Here is a 15,882-nt window from a genome sequence, read left to right on the forward strand (position 1 = left end):
AACCGAGAGATTTTCAGTGTCAACTCTTTAGTGGAGTCAGTTGGCATTAAGCTAAACTTGGAAAAGGTTTGTGAACTTTTGAGTCCAAGTGTTTAGCTCAAGCTTTGTTCATTTGGGTCCATGAGGTCACTGTCGCGAATCACATCGATAGGAATAGTTAAACTGGAATCTAAGTCAAAACAAGAACGAAAATTGTCAAAAGGGTAATTTTGTCTTTTTGGACATGGCATGAAATGAATGTCAATAAATTTTTTGACAATGTCATATGATGACATATTATATCACACGGCCATAACATGTTTATTGGGCCTTGTGAATTAATTTCATTTCATAGAATTTTACTTGAAAATTCTTAATGGGCTTTTCTTATGTTGTCATGAACAATTAAAGAAAAACCTAGAAAGCCTTTTTAGAAGGCTTTTGGCCGTCCAACCCAAGTGAATGGGAGACCAAATTTCGTGCAGCCCTTAGTGTGAAAGAGAGATTATTTTGTGCATTAATGTATTTAGATACTTGCCAAAAGAAAAAGAGGAAACAAATTTCCTCTAAGAGGAATCAAGATGGGCGCCCAAGTAGAGTTAAAAGAGGAAACAAATATGAGGATATCTTGGATCCTCTTTGGCCGTGTGAAATAAGGAGAAGAAAAGGAAATTGGCTCATGAATATGTGATATTCTATAGAAGAGGAAACTACCTTATTGAAGGTGAGACCTCTCCTATAAATAGGAGCCTTATTCTTCACATTTCATTGATTCCAAGTTTTAGAGATTGAGAGCTTCTCTCTCTAGCTTGGCCGCCCCTCTCCTCTCTCTCTCTATTCAATTTCGATTTTTGTTTTGGCACCTAGGTCCTCATTTGACCTAGTGTTTAGCTCTGCGACTTCAAGACTTGTTCTTAAGTCGTAGTGTTTAAAAGTGCCCACTCACTGATTCCTTCATTTCGAGTAATTTAGTGATAGAAACTTTCGTGGTTGCTCGAGGTGCCGAGGAAAGAAAGAGAGACGTGCTGCGAGGGGAGACGAGCGTTGCAAACTTTCCAAAAGCTTCTTCAAGGTTCAAGCTTCAAGAAAGGTTAGTAAACTTCTAGCTCATATTAGTTTTTAATTACATGTACTTGCTCTTTGTCTAGGTTAGTAAAAACTGTTTTTACTTGAAAAGAAATTTTTTAAAATTCCGCCGCTTCCCGAAGCGTTTAATCTTTTTCTTAAACCCTAGATCAATTCCAACAAATGGTATCAGAGCTATGGTCAAAGATTAGCATGTACATGTTTTTAAAATTATGAGCTTGAAAATCGTTTTCGAAAGTTTACTAATATTGTGACAAGTTATAATTGTAATCTTAGTTTTTTTTAATTTAATGCTCTTGTCTTTAAATTAATAAGCATGTTGATTTTCTATGAGTTTGGGATGTTTTTAAACACATTAGAATCAGTTCTAAAAGTTTTTAATTTTTTATATTGAAAAACGTGTTTTAAAAGTTTGAGAAATTTCGAGTAAAATTTTGTGACTAGTTTTGATATCTTGCTAGTTTCTTATTTTTACTTGAATCGTTTCATGCTTGTTGTTATTTCTTTTATTCTATGTTATTACCTTGCTAATAAAACACAAATAAAAGCTTTAAACAACATCTTAAAACGTTCCGTTACACTTGATTCTTTTTCGCACCTAAAAAGGACCAAGCTTTAATTTATTTCTTTTTCTTCGAGCTGGAGTAAACCCGCATTAAAAGTCGCATAACTCTCTACTCAGAAATCTAATTAAAGCTCTGTCTGTCCTTTGTCCAATGCCACCGGTTTCGGCTCAAAAGGACATCGGAGCCGCCAGATATGGCGATTTTACTCCGAGGTGCGCGGCTGTCTGAAACTCCAGTTTTTTTAGAAATCCGGATTTTCAAACCCCACTACCATGAGTTATAGAACTCTAATGAGAAAATTTTTTTGAGCAAAAATGTTTTTCATATGATTATAAACATGATGTGTAAGATTAAAATGTTTTTATTTTTGAAAGTTTAATTGAAATTGAATTTTTACAAAACTAGTTTGAATTTTGAAAAACCGTTTTCACTTTCAAACTTGAAAAATATTTTGTCATCCAAATCAAATAAATTTTCAAAATGTTTTCAAAACTATATCTATATCACATATGTTCAAAATCTATATGCTCTTGAAAATTTGAGTGGGAGGTCTCCTTGTAGACAAGCCGAAAAATAAAAAGATTTGTAATCTCAAACTTTCAAGTGTTCGAGTGAGTTGAAGTTCACACTTCCCTCATGCACTTTCCCGAAATAAAAAATAGGAAAAGATCGAGTATGTACCTTGTGCCTTTATGCACTAATACTACTCTGAACATGTCGATCTAGGATTCTCTTCTAGTTGTCCGCTCTGTCGCTCTCTAACTAGGAAATTTGTTTCCGAACTTATAAGAGTCGATGAACCAACTCCAAAAACTAAGTGGGAGGGTTATACTTGTTGTTTGTAACCCACGATCCCCAACACTAATGAAAAGTGCAAGTGTCGCCGGACTAAGAGTCACCCTCGTGGCCCTCTCTTAAATGAGAGTACTCAAGGGCGCTTTGCTCTGATCATTGCTCATTGAGCTACGTCCGAGAGTGAGACGATGATGGCAAGGCCTCCCCTTGGGGGATTGTTTTTCAAAGTTGATCTTTTGGACTAAGTGGTTGGTTGCACACTTAGACCTAATCCCTAGTAATCCTCCCTCGAGGCCCTGCAAAAGGATGTGAGTGATCAAACCAATTTACAAGGTGGCTAGTCAAAATAGATGTATTGACATCTCGGCTTAGCATTAATGATGTGTCATTTACTTATAAAAGGAGATTTTTTGCGGCCTTCTCTTGAGGGAGTAAATTATCGTTTGGTTTATAACACCTTTGGATTTTATAAAAGTCTTAATAAAACTTAAATCCTAAACCAAAGACTAATCATAAACTTGTTTCAACTTATATAGGCAATATGTCTCTCAACCATCTCTCAATCTTTCTTTCCTCGATCAAACTCGAAAACGAAAACTACGTAGATTCGAAACATAACCTCGACATAATACCTACCGTTAACAAGCACAAATGGGTACTCACCACCCCGTGTCCTCCTCTGACGAATGATGATTCAACTCAAGAGGACAATGACGCCTTAGCGGCCTGGCTTCGATTCGATGAGATTGTGAGGTGCTATATCTTGGCATCTATGAACAATGTGCTGAAAGAGCAACATCGTGACATCGAGACTGCCGCTGACATGCTCTACAATCTCCTTGAGATGTTTTGAGGGCAAAGGCGTCAAACAAGGCTACAAGCAGTCTGACAGTTTATGAACTGTCGCATGAAGGCTAGGACTCCCGTTAGGGACCATATGATGTTGATCATTAGTTACCTAAATGAAATGGAAATCCTAGGATCTGAGATTGATGGAAAGAATATCATAGATATGATCTTAGAAACTCTCCCCGAGTCTCTTGATACCTTCATGCTGAACTACTGTTGTCAATGATGCCCACAAGAAGAGTAGTATTGTCTATTTATGTAGATTTGATGTCATATAGTCTTACGAAGACTCTTGCTTGTAATTGCTTATTCATTAATAAAGTTGAAACGTTCATTCATTCTTTCTTTGTTTGAAGCTTTATGATAAAACCTTAGTCTTTTAGTCCATAAACAAACTAAACAACTTACGAAGAGACAAATGTAGATTTGCATGAACAAACTCTTCGTAGTTTGCTTAAAACGATATATTCGCAATCTTAGGGTCAAAGGACTATTGACCTTAGTATGATTGTTAGAAGAATCTATGATGTCTGGTTATGAGGCATTGAGAGTTGGGGACTCTATAGTTCTTCTAGGTATCTTCCGAAGGTACTGAATTGACCAGTGCACTTCTAGAGACAATATAAGAACAAACCATTTAACCTCTTATGTCTCGAAGTCACTATGTATGAATTGCATCATGCTTACCTTAATCCTGAAATGAGACATGCCATTTCACACCTTAGTATTCTCATTTGAGAAAGTCAAAGTTCGGACTCACTATGTGATTCCGAACAAGGCCTATTGGCGAAGTACTAAGTTGTGAGTATGTCATGAGTAACTTTGTGAAGTTCTCATAGATATGGAATTCATGTACAAGATTGCTGAAATGCAATGTATGTCACCTCATGCTTTGTTCCTTGGAGTGTGAATAAATGAACTGGCCAGTGTCCAAATTGAGTCCTGACTCTTTTGGATGAAACAATGTGACTTGTTAGCTCCTCGTCAATACATTGTTTCTAACTTATTCACAAGCGACAAAGGAGTTGAGGAAATAACAGCTAGAAGGGTAAAATGGTAATTTAGTAAATCCCGACTAGCTGATGACATTCATGAAGGGTAAACATAGATAACATTCAGTGGATCCGCTCATCATAATTAGGTTGAATTCTTGAGTAGAAAATAAATTCATTTGAACCGAGAGATTTTCAGTGTCAACTCTTCAGTGGAGTCAGTTGGCATTAAGCTAAACTTGGAAAAGGTTTGTGAACTTTTGAGTCCAAGTGTTTAGCTCAAGCTTTGTTCATTTGGGTCCATGAGGTCACTGTCGCGAATCACATCGATAGGAATAGTTAAACTGGAAGCTAAGTCAAAACAAGAACGAAAATTGTCAAAAGGGTAATTTTGTCTTTTTGGACATGGCATGAAATGAATGTCAATAAATTTTTTGACAATGTCATATGATGACATATTATATCACACGGCCATAACATGTTTATTGGGCCTTGTGAATTAATTTCATTTCATAGAATTTTACTTGAAAATTCTTAATGGGCTTTTGTTATGTTGTCATGAACAATTAAAGAAAAACCTAGAAAGCCTTTTTAGAAGGCTTTTGGCCGTCCAACCCAAGTGAATGGGAGACCAAATTTCGTGCAGCCCTTAGTGTGAAAGAGAGATTATTTTGTGCATTAATGTATTTAGATACTTGCCAAAAGAAAAAGAGGAAACAAATTTCCTCTAAGAGGAATCAAGATGGGCGCCCAAGTAGAGTTAAAAGAGGAAACAAATATGAGGATATCTTGGATCCTCTTTGGCCGTGTGAAATAAGGAGAAGAAAAGGAAATTGGCTCATGAATATGTGATATTCTATAGAAGAGGAAACTACCTTATTGAAGGTGAGACCTCTCCTATAAATAGGAGCCTTATTCTTCACATTTCATTGATTCCAAGTTTTAGAGATTGAGAGCTTCTCTCTCTAGCTTGGCCGCCCCTTTCCTCTCTCTCTCTATTCAATTTCGATTTTTGTTTTGGCACCTAGGTCCTCATTTGACCTAGTGTTTAGCTCTGCGACTTCAAGACTTGTTCTTAAGTCGTAGTGTTTAAAAGTGCCCACTCACTGATTCCTTCATTTCGAGTGATTTAGTGATAGAAACTTTCGTGGTTGCTCGAGGTGCCGAGGAAAGAAAGAGAGACGTGCTGCGAGGGGAGACGAGCGTTGCAAACTTTCCAAAAGCTTCTTCAAGGTTCAAGCTTCAAGAAAGGTTAGTAAACTTCTAGCTCATATTAGTTTTTAATTACATGTACTTGCTCTTTGTCTAGGTTAGTAAAAACTGTTTTTATTTGAAAAGAAATTTTTTAAAATTCCGCCGCTTCCCGAAGCGTTTGATCTTTTTCTTAAACCCTAGATCAATTCCAACACTTCATCCACGAAACCGTCTGGTTGAGCCATGTAAATGCGCTCGTCAAGATTGCCATTCAGGAAGGCTGTCTTGACATCCATTTGCCAGATGTCATAGTCGAGAGCTGCAGCTATGGATAGGAGTATGCGGATGGATTTAAGCATGGCGACTGGCGAGAAGGTTTCTTCATAGTCAATCCCTTCTTGTTGGGTATAACCCTTCGCCACAAGTCGTGCTTTGAACGTCTCGACGTTCCCATCAGGACCCTTTTTCTTCTTGTATATCCACTTGCACCCTACAGGTTTAATCCCTTCAGGAAGGTCTACAAGTTTCCAGACTTTGTTGACATACATCGAGTGCATTTCAACTTTCATGGCGTCAAGCCAAAGGTTTGATTCAGAACAAGCCATCGCTTGGCTATAGGAAACAAGATCATCCATGTCGGAGACGGCTACTAGAGAGTCTCCATAGGACATGTACATGTCAGGCTTTTGAGTAGCCCTCATACTACGTCGAAGTACTACTTGACGAGATTCTGATGAGTTAGGTTGTGTTTCAGTTGGGGTAAGAACAGTTCTTACAGATGAGGTAGAAGCTTCCTCACCCAACTTTTCTTCAAGCACAATTTTGCTTCTAGGTTTTGCATCCTTCATAAAGTCCTCCTCAAGGAAACGAGTGTTGTCGCACGAAAAAGAACAGTGATTAGATACCTCGGGCGGTTCGATCCAAGGCCGGACCAAGTGACCGCGCCCGGGCCAAAAATGGGAGCTCATAGACCGAATTGCACCCTCCAGACCCTGAGGTGTGTTTTGGGGGGTGTGACCGTGCCAAAGGTTGGCTGCCTACGTACCCTTTAGTCGGGATCAGGTCAGAACGTAGTTCAATTTGTGTGTTGAGGGCTATCTTGGGCTCGGAGGCTTGAGAATCCAAGGCTTTAGAGTAGGACCCGGCTCGTAGCTTCTAGTGAAAACTTTAGAGGGGTCGCTTGCCTCGTAGCTCGGAGTTCTAGCTCAATGGCCAAGATGCTGGAGAGCAGTGTGTACTGCGGAGGCTCGGGTCGCAGAAAAGGAGCGCGCTCCCTCTCGTGGAGGGGGGTCCTTGTATATCTGAGCCGAGGGGGGAGGAGCGCGCGCTCTTGGAAGTATCACAAGAGTGCGAGGGAGGAGAGAATTCTCGAGTGAGAAGTGTTGTGGGAGAATTGGGATTTGTTGGAATGAACCAGGATGATTTTTCCTTTCCCAAGGGGGGGGGTATTTATAGTTGTGGAGAGAGGCCTTGGGCCGGCCCCTTGAGGCCCACCGGGTGGCCGGGAGCGGGGCGCGTGAGGCATCACGCCCAGGAGGGCGCAGGGTGTGCCGTCTGGATGGGCGCGGGGCGCGCCGGGCGCGGGACTTGGCCGGGCGTGGCGCGCTTGGCGGCAGGTGTGCCCGGGCGAGGCATCGGGATCGCTCGGCTGGGGCAACAGGGGTGCTCGGTCGGGGCAGCAGGGGCACCCGGCCGAGGCAGCAGGGACACCCAGCCGGGGCAGCAGGGGCGCTCGGCCGGGGCAGCAGGGGCACCCGGCCGAGGCAGCAGGGGCACTCGGCCGGGGCAGCAGGGGCACCCGGCCGAGGCAGCACGGGCGTTCGGCCGGGGCAGCAGGGCGTGCGTGGGCCGGGACGCCCGGGGGCGCAGGAGCGGGCGCGGGAAGGCCCACTGGGCCGGGGGCACGGGTGTGCGTGGCCCCTAGGCCGTGGGTGCGTCAGGGCCCTCGGGCCCGGTGGGCCGGGGCCCGTTGGGCTTCCAGCCGGCGAAGCCCGGCCAGTCTTGAATTGTTTTTTAATTTCCGGCGCCCCGAAAACGACCGGTAACATTAGCCCCCCAAGTTTACGGCTTACGGGACGTAAGTCGTGAACTTTAGAAAAAGAAAGGGTGTTGAGGTCATTTTACCTTTGGTCATGAGCCACCGTAGCGCGCGTGTTCTTTTCTCCTCTTTTTTTTTTTTTGGCCGGACCCCTGAGGGCCGGACCGGGCCGGCTGTGGGTAATTGGAAAATTCCTTTTGAGTTTGAAATTTCCCCTGGGCAACCGACTTTTTTCCTTTTTTTAATGGGGAGTGAGCTTGTTTCCCACGTTGATGATCCCAAGGTTGACTCTTCTTGCCCTCTCCCAAATTTTGGGGGGGCGGCCAAGGGTCCCTTTGAGGAACTCGACGGGATTCCCATCTTTGTCGAGGAAGACTCTGGTGCGACCGACAAATGGCTCGCAGAGTTGGAGACTGACGCCGCGGCGATAGCCGAGCTGGCGGGACCCGGGAGCGGCCTACCTACCAGGTGCGGCCGCGAAGGGGAGGACGAAGGGTCCAAGGACTCGCGTTCGTCACGGTTGGTGATCAACCTAGTTTCCCGCGAGGCGTCCTTTGACGCCCCCTCGCTCAAGCAGCGAGGAGAAGTGATAGTGAGTGCTGGGCTTCCTTGGGCGTCTAACTTAGGCGCCTCGGGTGCTGAGCTTGCGATAGTGCCGTCCGAATCTTTTCTGGACGAGATTTATTCCGACGATCCCCTAGGGTCGGCCTCAGAGGGCCCTGAAGACGACTTAGAGGCTCCTCCCGCGAGGGGGAAGGAGAAACGTAACGGGAAAGTGTTGGCGACGGCCTGGTCGGCTTTCGAGTCCGCGGAGGCTTCGGGCTACACTTATGCCAGGTCACTGGAGAGGACTCGTATGTACGGAGTTGGCGACTCTGTTGCCCCCGTCCGCCTAGACTGCAGGGGGATCGATTCAGCGAGCACGCTCACTTCCCGTGTCTTTAGCACGCTCTGGGGGACATATGACATCCCTCCCTTGGTGGGATTGCTTAGACCTGCCCCCGAGGACAGGCCCTCTCCTCCCAGAGACGGATACGCGGCCGTGACGATCGAGAGCCATGTATGCGGGTTGCGCCTCCCGTTCCCAACGATCGTCCAGCAGATTCTGACCCGACTAGGGGTCCATGCATGTCAGATGAGCCCGGCGTTCTATCGCCTGTTGGCTACATGCTTTATGGAGTGGCACTACCAGACGCAGCGTGCCATGACCGTGGACGACTTCCGAAATCTGGTCGCCGTCTTCCCGGCGCCGGGGCAGCCGGGATTTCATATGGCCCGCGCTCGGGGCAACGTGAGGCTGGTCGAGGATAGTGACCCGCCTAGCCGCCGGGCGTGGGTGTGGGTCACCTCGGACGCCTTTGGTGAGGTGCCCCTTCGCTTCGGTCGTTTCGCCGACTTTCCAGCAAACGAGGGGGCAGCGGAGCTCCCCTTTGTGAGAGAAATATCGGGTATGTCGGAGGCCCGCAAGGCTGGCGAGCGGTTCCGTTCCTCCGAGCTGATGGCACTCACCGGGTGGTTCCCGCCCTTTGCTCCGGGCACCGAGGAGGCGCGCCGGGCAAGCAGGCCCCCGAGTCTCGTGGCTCAACCAGTCGCTCCTGCTTCTCGAGGTAACTTTTACGGTTTTGTAAAAAAAATTTGTTTTGACAGGAACCTGACCTTCGTTGGTTTGCTTTGTGTAGCTGCAAAGAGGCGAGCTAGGAGGCTGGCTTCCGCTTCTCGGGACCCTGCGTCGATGGCGGAGATTCGCTCTAGGGTTGCTGACCGCAAGGCGAGGGGAGAGCGTGTCGAGGCTGCTGATGTAGCTGAACCAGAGCCCCGTGCTTCTTTGAAGAGGGCTTCGACATTGGCGCCACCTGAAGAACGTTCCGAGCCCAAGAGGGCGAACTCGGCGGTGGAGCTGGAGGCGATAGAGGCCCGAGGGGATTGCTTCCGCCACCTCGAGGGATCCCCACTGTCCTGGTGGAAGGGCGTGGTGTCGAAGAGCGACATTGCCTTCTTCCAGGCGGGGGTTACCGACGCTCAGAGGGTCAGTATTTCTGTTTATTCTGTTGTAAGTGCAGGTTTTAGTTTTAACCCTTGCTTCTTTGTCGTCGCAGGCGTACGCGAGGGCCGTGCGGAGCGACAGGATTTTGCATGACTTCATCCGGCGCTTGGGGTCATCCCAGGAGGAGCTTGCTCGGACGAAGGCTAGGCTGGCTCGGGTCGAGCGAGGTTCGCACCCGGGGGCAGAGACCGAGACGCTTCGAGATCAGCTTCGTGAGGCCAGGGTGGAACTCCAAATCGCACGGGATCAGCGCGACGGAGCCCAAATGTTGGTGGCCAAGATGGCGGGGGAGCTCACCGCAGAACGGCGAGCTTGCGAGGTGGCGACCCGATCAGCGGAGATTTTTCGCACTGAGGTTACCGACCTTCGGAGGCAATTGGATGCTCGATCCGATGCTTTGGAGACGTCGCACCGCCAGCTTACTTCAAGCGAAGCGGCGCGTGTTCGGGCGGAGCGCGAGCGCGACTCTGTGGCGGAGGAGAACGCTCGCCTCTCATCCCAGCTTGCTGAAGCGGAGCGAAGAGCGTCCGACCTGCAAGATGACTACGACATAGGGACCGAGGAGGCCCATCGTGCCCGAGCGGTAGAGTGTCGGGATGCGACCGCGACCGAGAACGAGGCTCGGGGGGTCACTTTTGAATTCTTCGACACCTTATTTCCCCTGCTAGATGAGGGTGCTGCTTGAGCCGTGTGGCTTCTTTTTTAGCGCGTATGCTTAGCGCTTCGCTTTTTTTTCCTTTTCTAGGATTTTATTTATTTTTCACGCACTTTTTATTCAGCACGTGTTTATTAGATTCAGAGCCGTGGCTCTTTTTATTTATGAGATATTCTTGTTGCTTTCATGTTGAATGCTTATCTCAATTTTCGAGCAATTTTACTCGTATATGCCTTCTTTGCGGGCTAACGTGGCCCGAAGGGCTTGTATCCTTACCAATAGTTTTGGCAGGTTTCGCGTGCCTTGCTGGGATTTGTCCTCCGCTCACTCTATTGTTACGACTCGTCGTCGTTCAATGTTCGAGGTGAGGGGGCGTTTGTGCCCAGTTAGGTGGTTGTGGCCCAGTGACTTCGCTTCGTGCCTTACGGCGATCGAAGAGGTCGTACCGGGTAGTTCCCGGGGGCTGTGCGTCTGTGCCATTGGCGACTGGACGTGCATGTTGCGCCGGGTTGGGCCGGCGTCTTTTGAGTTCGCACCCTAGAGCAAGCGAACGTAAGTCGCACCGGTGTTAGGCCGGCGTCTTCGGAGCTCGTGCTGTTGAGCGACCGAGCGTTTATGGTGCGCGGGCTGAGCCTGACGTCTTTTTTTGGCGTCTACGCCCTGGAGCGTCTGAACGTAGATTGCGCCGGGTTAGGCCGGCATCTTTGGAGCTCGTGCTGTTGAGCGACCGAGCGCGGTTTACATCGGGTTAGGCCGATGTCTTTTGGGTTCGTGCCCTGGAGCAAGCGAACGCGCTTCGCGTCGGGTTAGGCCGACGTCTTTTTGGGTTTGTGCCTTGGAGCAAGCGAACGCGTTTGGCGTCGGGTTATGCCAACGTCTTTTTGGGTCCGTGCCCTGGAGCAAGCGAACGCGTTTTGCGTCGGGTTATGCCAACGTCTTGTGGGCCCGCTTTCCCTGGAGCAGGCGAACGTGGGTGCGTCGGGTTAGGCCGACGTCTTTTGGGCCCGCTTGCCCTGGAGCAAGCGAATGCGGGTGCGTCGGGTTAGGCCGACGTCTTTTGGGCCCGCTTGCCCTGGGGCAAGCGAACGCGGGTGCGTCGGGTTAGGCCGACGTCTTTTACTCTAACCTTATTGTGCCGGGTTCGGCCGGCGTCTTTGGTGTTCGAGCCCTGAGGCTAGCGAACATTTGTTTGGCTCAAATTTGGCCTTTTTAGGGTTTGAGGCAGCGCCTTTATGCGTCTTACATGCGTCCCGGGAGACGTCTTTCACCTGCGCATTTACGCGTCTTACGGCACGCCGGGAAGGCCGACGTTTTACCCGAACCCGTATGCACGAAGGGCCATCGGGGTTCGAACTTCCTAAGTCTGTATCCCCGTTGGGGACTTAGGCCTGGGTAAAAGTGTCCGTGCTGTTGAGCGACCGAACTTTATGTGTTGCGTCGGGCTGGTCCAGCGTCTTTGAGCTCGTGATGTTGAGTGGCCGAGCGTATGTATTGCGCCGGGTTAGGCCGACATCTTTTCTCGGACCCTTATGCTGGATTAGCCGTCGGGGTTCGAGCTTCTTAAGCCTCTGTATCCCATGAGTGGGGGGCTTAAGGTTTTTTTTTTTTGGCCGTGAATTCTTGAGCGCATGTCGCAGGATCCATTAGCCCCCCAAGTTTTTAGTTTACAGGTCGAGCCGTGATGACGAAAAACTTTTTAATAAAGTGGGCAAAGAAAAAAAACCGCAAACTTTATTTTTTATTAATTTTTGCTAACAGGGAACATCCTTGAACAGTGGTACGTAGGGCTTATTGAATAAGGGAAATCAGAGCAATAAATGGGGGGACTTGGTCACTGGTGGTACTGCCTCAAGTGCTCGGCGTTCCACGGGTGCCGGATTGGAGTTCTGTCTGTGTGTTCGATGTAGTAGGTTCCCTCGTGTATGACTTGTCGAACTCTATATGGTCCTTCCCAATTTGGGCCCATGACCCCGGCGCCTTGCACTTGGGTGTTCTGGAACACGCGTCTGAGTACAAGGCTGCCGACGGCGAAGATCCGCCTTTTGACTTTGGCGTTGTAGTACCTCTCAACCTTTCGCTTTTGTGCAGCGAGTCTGGTGAGGGCCTCGGATCTTTTCTCGTCGATTAGATCCAGTTCGAGGCGCATGGCTTCATCATTTTCTTTCTCGTCGAAAGTGTCGACACGGTAGGTGGGGACTTCCGTTTCCACGGGGACCACAGCTTCAATCCCAAAAGCTAGAGAGAAGGGGGTTTCTCCGGTGGCGTTTCGAACGGTCGTTCGATAGGCCCATAGGATAAAAGGCAGTTCCTCAGCCCAGGCGCCTTTTTTGGCTTCGAGCTTTTTCTTGAAGTTGCTTTTAATCGTCTTGTTGACGGCTTCCACTTGGCCATTAGCCTGTGGATGTCGCGGGGATGAGAATGTCTTGCTTATCCCTAATTGAGCGCAGATTTCTCTAACCCTCGCATTGTCGAACTGCGCGCCGTTATCGGTCACGATCGACGCGGGGATGCCATGGCGGCATATTATGGACTTCCAGATGAAGTTTGTAGTGTTGGCCTCGGTGATCCTGGCCAGAGGCTCGGCTTCGACCCACTTAGTGAAATAGTCGATAGCGACGATGGCGTATTCGTATTGCCTCGGGGCTTTGGGAAGCTTGCGGATAATGTCCTCGCCCCATTTCGCGAAGGGGCGTGGAACAACGATGCTACTCAGGGGAGATGGCGGCGGTCGTGGAACGTTGGAGAAACGTTGACACTTGTCGCACTTTCTTGCCCAGTCGTAGGCGTCTTTTTTCATTGTTGGCCATAAATAGCCTTGTCGAAGCGCTTTGAGCGCGAGGGACCTCCCAGCGGCGTGGTTCCCTCAGAGGCCTTCTTGAATTTCGCGGAGGACCTTAGTCGACTCGACGCTGTTGAGGCATCGAAGCAGCGGGGTTGAGTATCCGCGCTTGTATAGGGCTTCGCCTCTCAACACGTATTTGGATGCGAGGGCTTTCAGCCTTTCGGCTTCTTTGCGGTCTTCGGGAAGTACCCCTCTTCGCAAGAAGTCCGTAAGCGGGGTCATCCAAGTTGGATGAGCGGTGCTCTCAATCGTTCCAACCTCGTCACGTGAGACGGATGGTTGCGAGAGAGACTCGATTGGGATAGTTCCCAACCCGTCTTCGGTGATACCGGATCCGAGGCGAGCTAGGGCGTCAGCCTCGGAGTTCTCTTCTCGTAGGATCTGGATGATTTCGAACCAGGAAAAGGCATCTAGCTTGGCATTTGTCTTTGCCAAGTAGGCGATCATGTTAGGTTCTTTGGCAACGTAGTCGCCTTTAACCTGATTTACGATCAACTGCGAGTCACAGTGTATTCGTAAATTCTGTACGTTGAGCTTTTGAGCGAGCTCTAGCCCTACGATGAGGGCTTCGTACTCGGCCTCATTATTGGAGGCCTGGAATCCGTAGTGGAGGGCGTAGCGTAACTTTTCCCGGTCGAGATTCGTTAGAATCACGCCGGCGCCTGCTCCCTGGGCATTAGATGCTCTGTCTATGTGTAGTTCCCATATGGGACCCGTAGGGTCGACCTTTCTCTTTCGAGCCGACAAGTCGTCGGTCGAGTCATCTTCTGCTCTTCCCATGTCGAGAGTGTAGGAGAATTCTGCTACGAAATCAGCTAAGGCTTTAGCCTTTATTGCTGTTCTCGGGTGAAACTCAATCCCGTACTCGCTCAATTCTTGGGACCAGATTGCCATGCGAGTCGATGTTCCCTTTTGAACAGCTTTACCGATTGGGTGTCCGGTTCGGACAACGATTGGGTGAGCCTGGAAGTAGGGGCGTAGCTTTTTGGCGGCTACGAGGAGAGCGAGAGAGAGTTTCTCTATCTCCGTGTAACGCGTTTCGGCGTCAAGTAGGGCTTTGCTTATGTAGAAGATAGGCCATTGAGCCTTATCTTCTTCACGGATTAGCACAGCGCTCACGGCTCGTTCGGAGACGGCGAGGTAGATGTAGAGCGTCTCGCCTTCTTTTGGCTTGGAGAGGAACGGAGGTGTCCCGAAGTAGGCCTTCATTTCTTGAAAGGCCTTTTCGCACTCGTCCGTCCATTCAAAGCCGTCTGTCTTCTTAATTGCTTTGAAGAACGGTTGACACTTGTCGGTTGCTTTGGCCACAAAACGTGAGAGGGCCACTCCTAGAAATTTGGCCTCTAACTACTGCCGAACGCTGTAGTCATTTTAAATCCACTACAGTTTACTGACTGTCATCTATTGAACTGGAGTCTTATCTCTTTGATTATGACTCCAGTGTTTGGCCGTAGTGTATCTGTTTTATAAGACTGTAGTTAAAATATATAACTACATTGTTTAGATGTAGTCTTACTAGTGGCATCTATAATTACTACAACGTTATGCTGTAGTTATATATAACTCAATTACATAAGATAAAAAAAACTAAAGTTTTAACAAGTAGTCTTAATTGAGTCAATTAGACAGACTACGGCGTTTTTGTGGCATCTATTGCACTGGAGTCTTATCTTTTTGCCTATGAGTCCAGTGTTTTCTGTTGAAGACTACATTTTTATAATGTAGTTGTTCAAATTTTGAGTCAATAAACACTACAGCTTTAAAGAGTAGTTATAATTAATTGAGTTGGACAGACTACGGCGTTTTTGTGGCATCTATTGCACTGGAGTCTTATCTCTTTGCCTATAACTCCATTCTTTTCTGTTGAAGACTACATTGTTTAGCTGTAGTTTATATTTATGAAATTATATTTTTACAATATAGACTACATCTTATTTCTGTAGAGCATTTTTTTAATAAAAATATATATTTAAATACATTTATAATATATAAATATCCAATAAAACACATAATAATAATATCCAAAAATCTCATATTTCATTCAATCAATAATAAATATCATTTACATAAATATGGCATTACAAGTTTTTGGAATATAAGAAATACACCGAAAATTAGTAATGGAAAGTGAACTCCATCTTGGTGATCTAAAGACTTAACAGCTAACCTTATCTCCTTCTTTCTTTTTCCACTTTGCAATATTTCCTTGATTCTGCAGAACATATATCGATAGACTTAATTGGAGAAAATATTGCCTACAACTTAATGACTTGATGTGAATCTGCACTAGCAATCAACTTCCTAAATCTTTTATTATTGGAGAAAATATTGCCTACAACTTAATTGGAAAAGGCTAATACTTATATCTACTCTGAGAAAATGAGACCCTTATATCTGCGGCTGTTTAAAAACTGAGTTGATAGGAATAAGATAATATTATTACTGATCAGATTAGCGATACCTGAAGTTGAGTAGGACTTGACACCAATCCATGGCTGAAAATTAAGACATGGTCAGAGAACAAAATTTGCGCATGAATGATCTTGAAACTATATATGATTTAACATACTAACCTTGTAATCTGGAATTTTATCATGAACTCTACCAAGTATAGGCAAAGATGGAGGCCTGAAAATATATCCATTAATAAACTTCTAAAAGATGCGAGACAATGAGAAGGAAAAAAATAAAGTACACAAGCTGCATTAGTAAAGATGTTGGGCTACACTACTGGGAGCTTATATGGGTTCCATCGTATATGTTTTCACCGGCACCTATGTGTGCATAAAAAAATTCTGGAAAGTAAAATCAAGATGGCAAGAGATCATCAGACAAAACATTA

At 46.9% G+C, this 15,882-nt stretch overlaps 1 long non-coding RNA gene across 1 annotated transcript; it reads right to left on the reverse strand.

Moving 5' to 3' along the window:
- Positions 1–15,077: 15,077 nt before the first annotated feature.
- Positions 15,078–15,663, reverse strand: LOC149397544 (uncharacterized). The gene is made up of 3 exons (XR_016296991.1): positions 15,614–15,663; positions 15,502–15,535; positions 15,078–15,252 (listed from the first exon to the last, which is right to left on the reverse strand). It is a non-coding gene; the product is annotated as an uncharacterized LOC149397544 (long non-coding RNA).
- Positions 15,664–15,882: the final 219 nt, after the last annotated feature.

The sequence above is a fragment of the Urtica dioica genome, chromosome 5 (assembly GCF_054948205.1).
Source record: "Urtica dioica subsp. dioica isolate 48M chromosome 5, U.dioica_male_clone48M_v1_H2, whole genome shotgun sequence".
Lineage (NCBI taxonomy): Eukaryota > Viridiplantae > Streptophyta > Magnoliopsida > Rosales > Urticaceae > Urtica > Urtica dioica.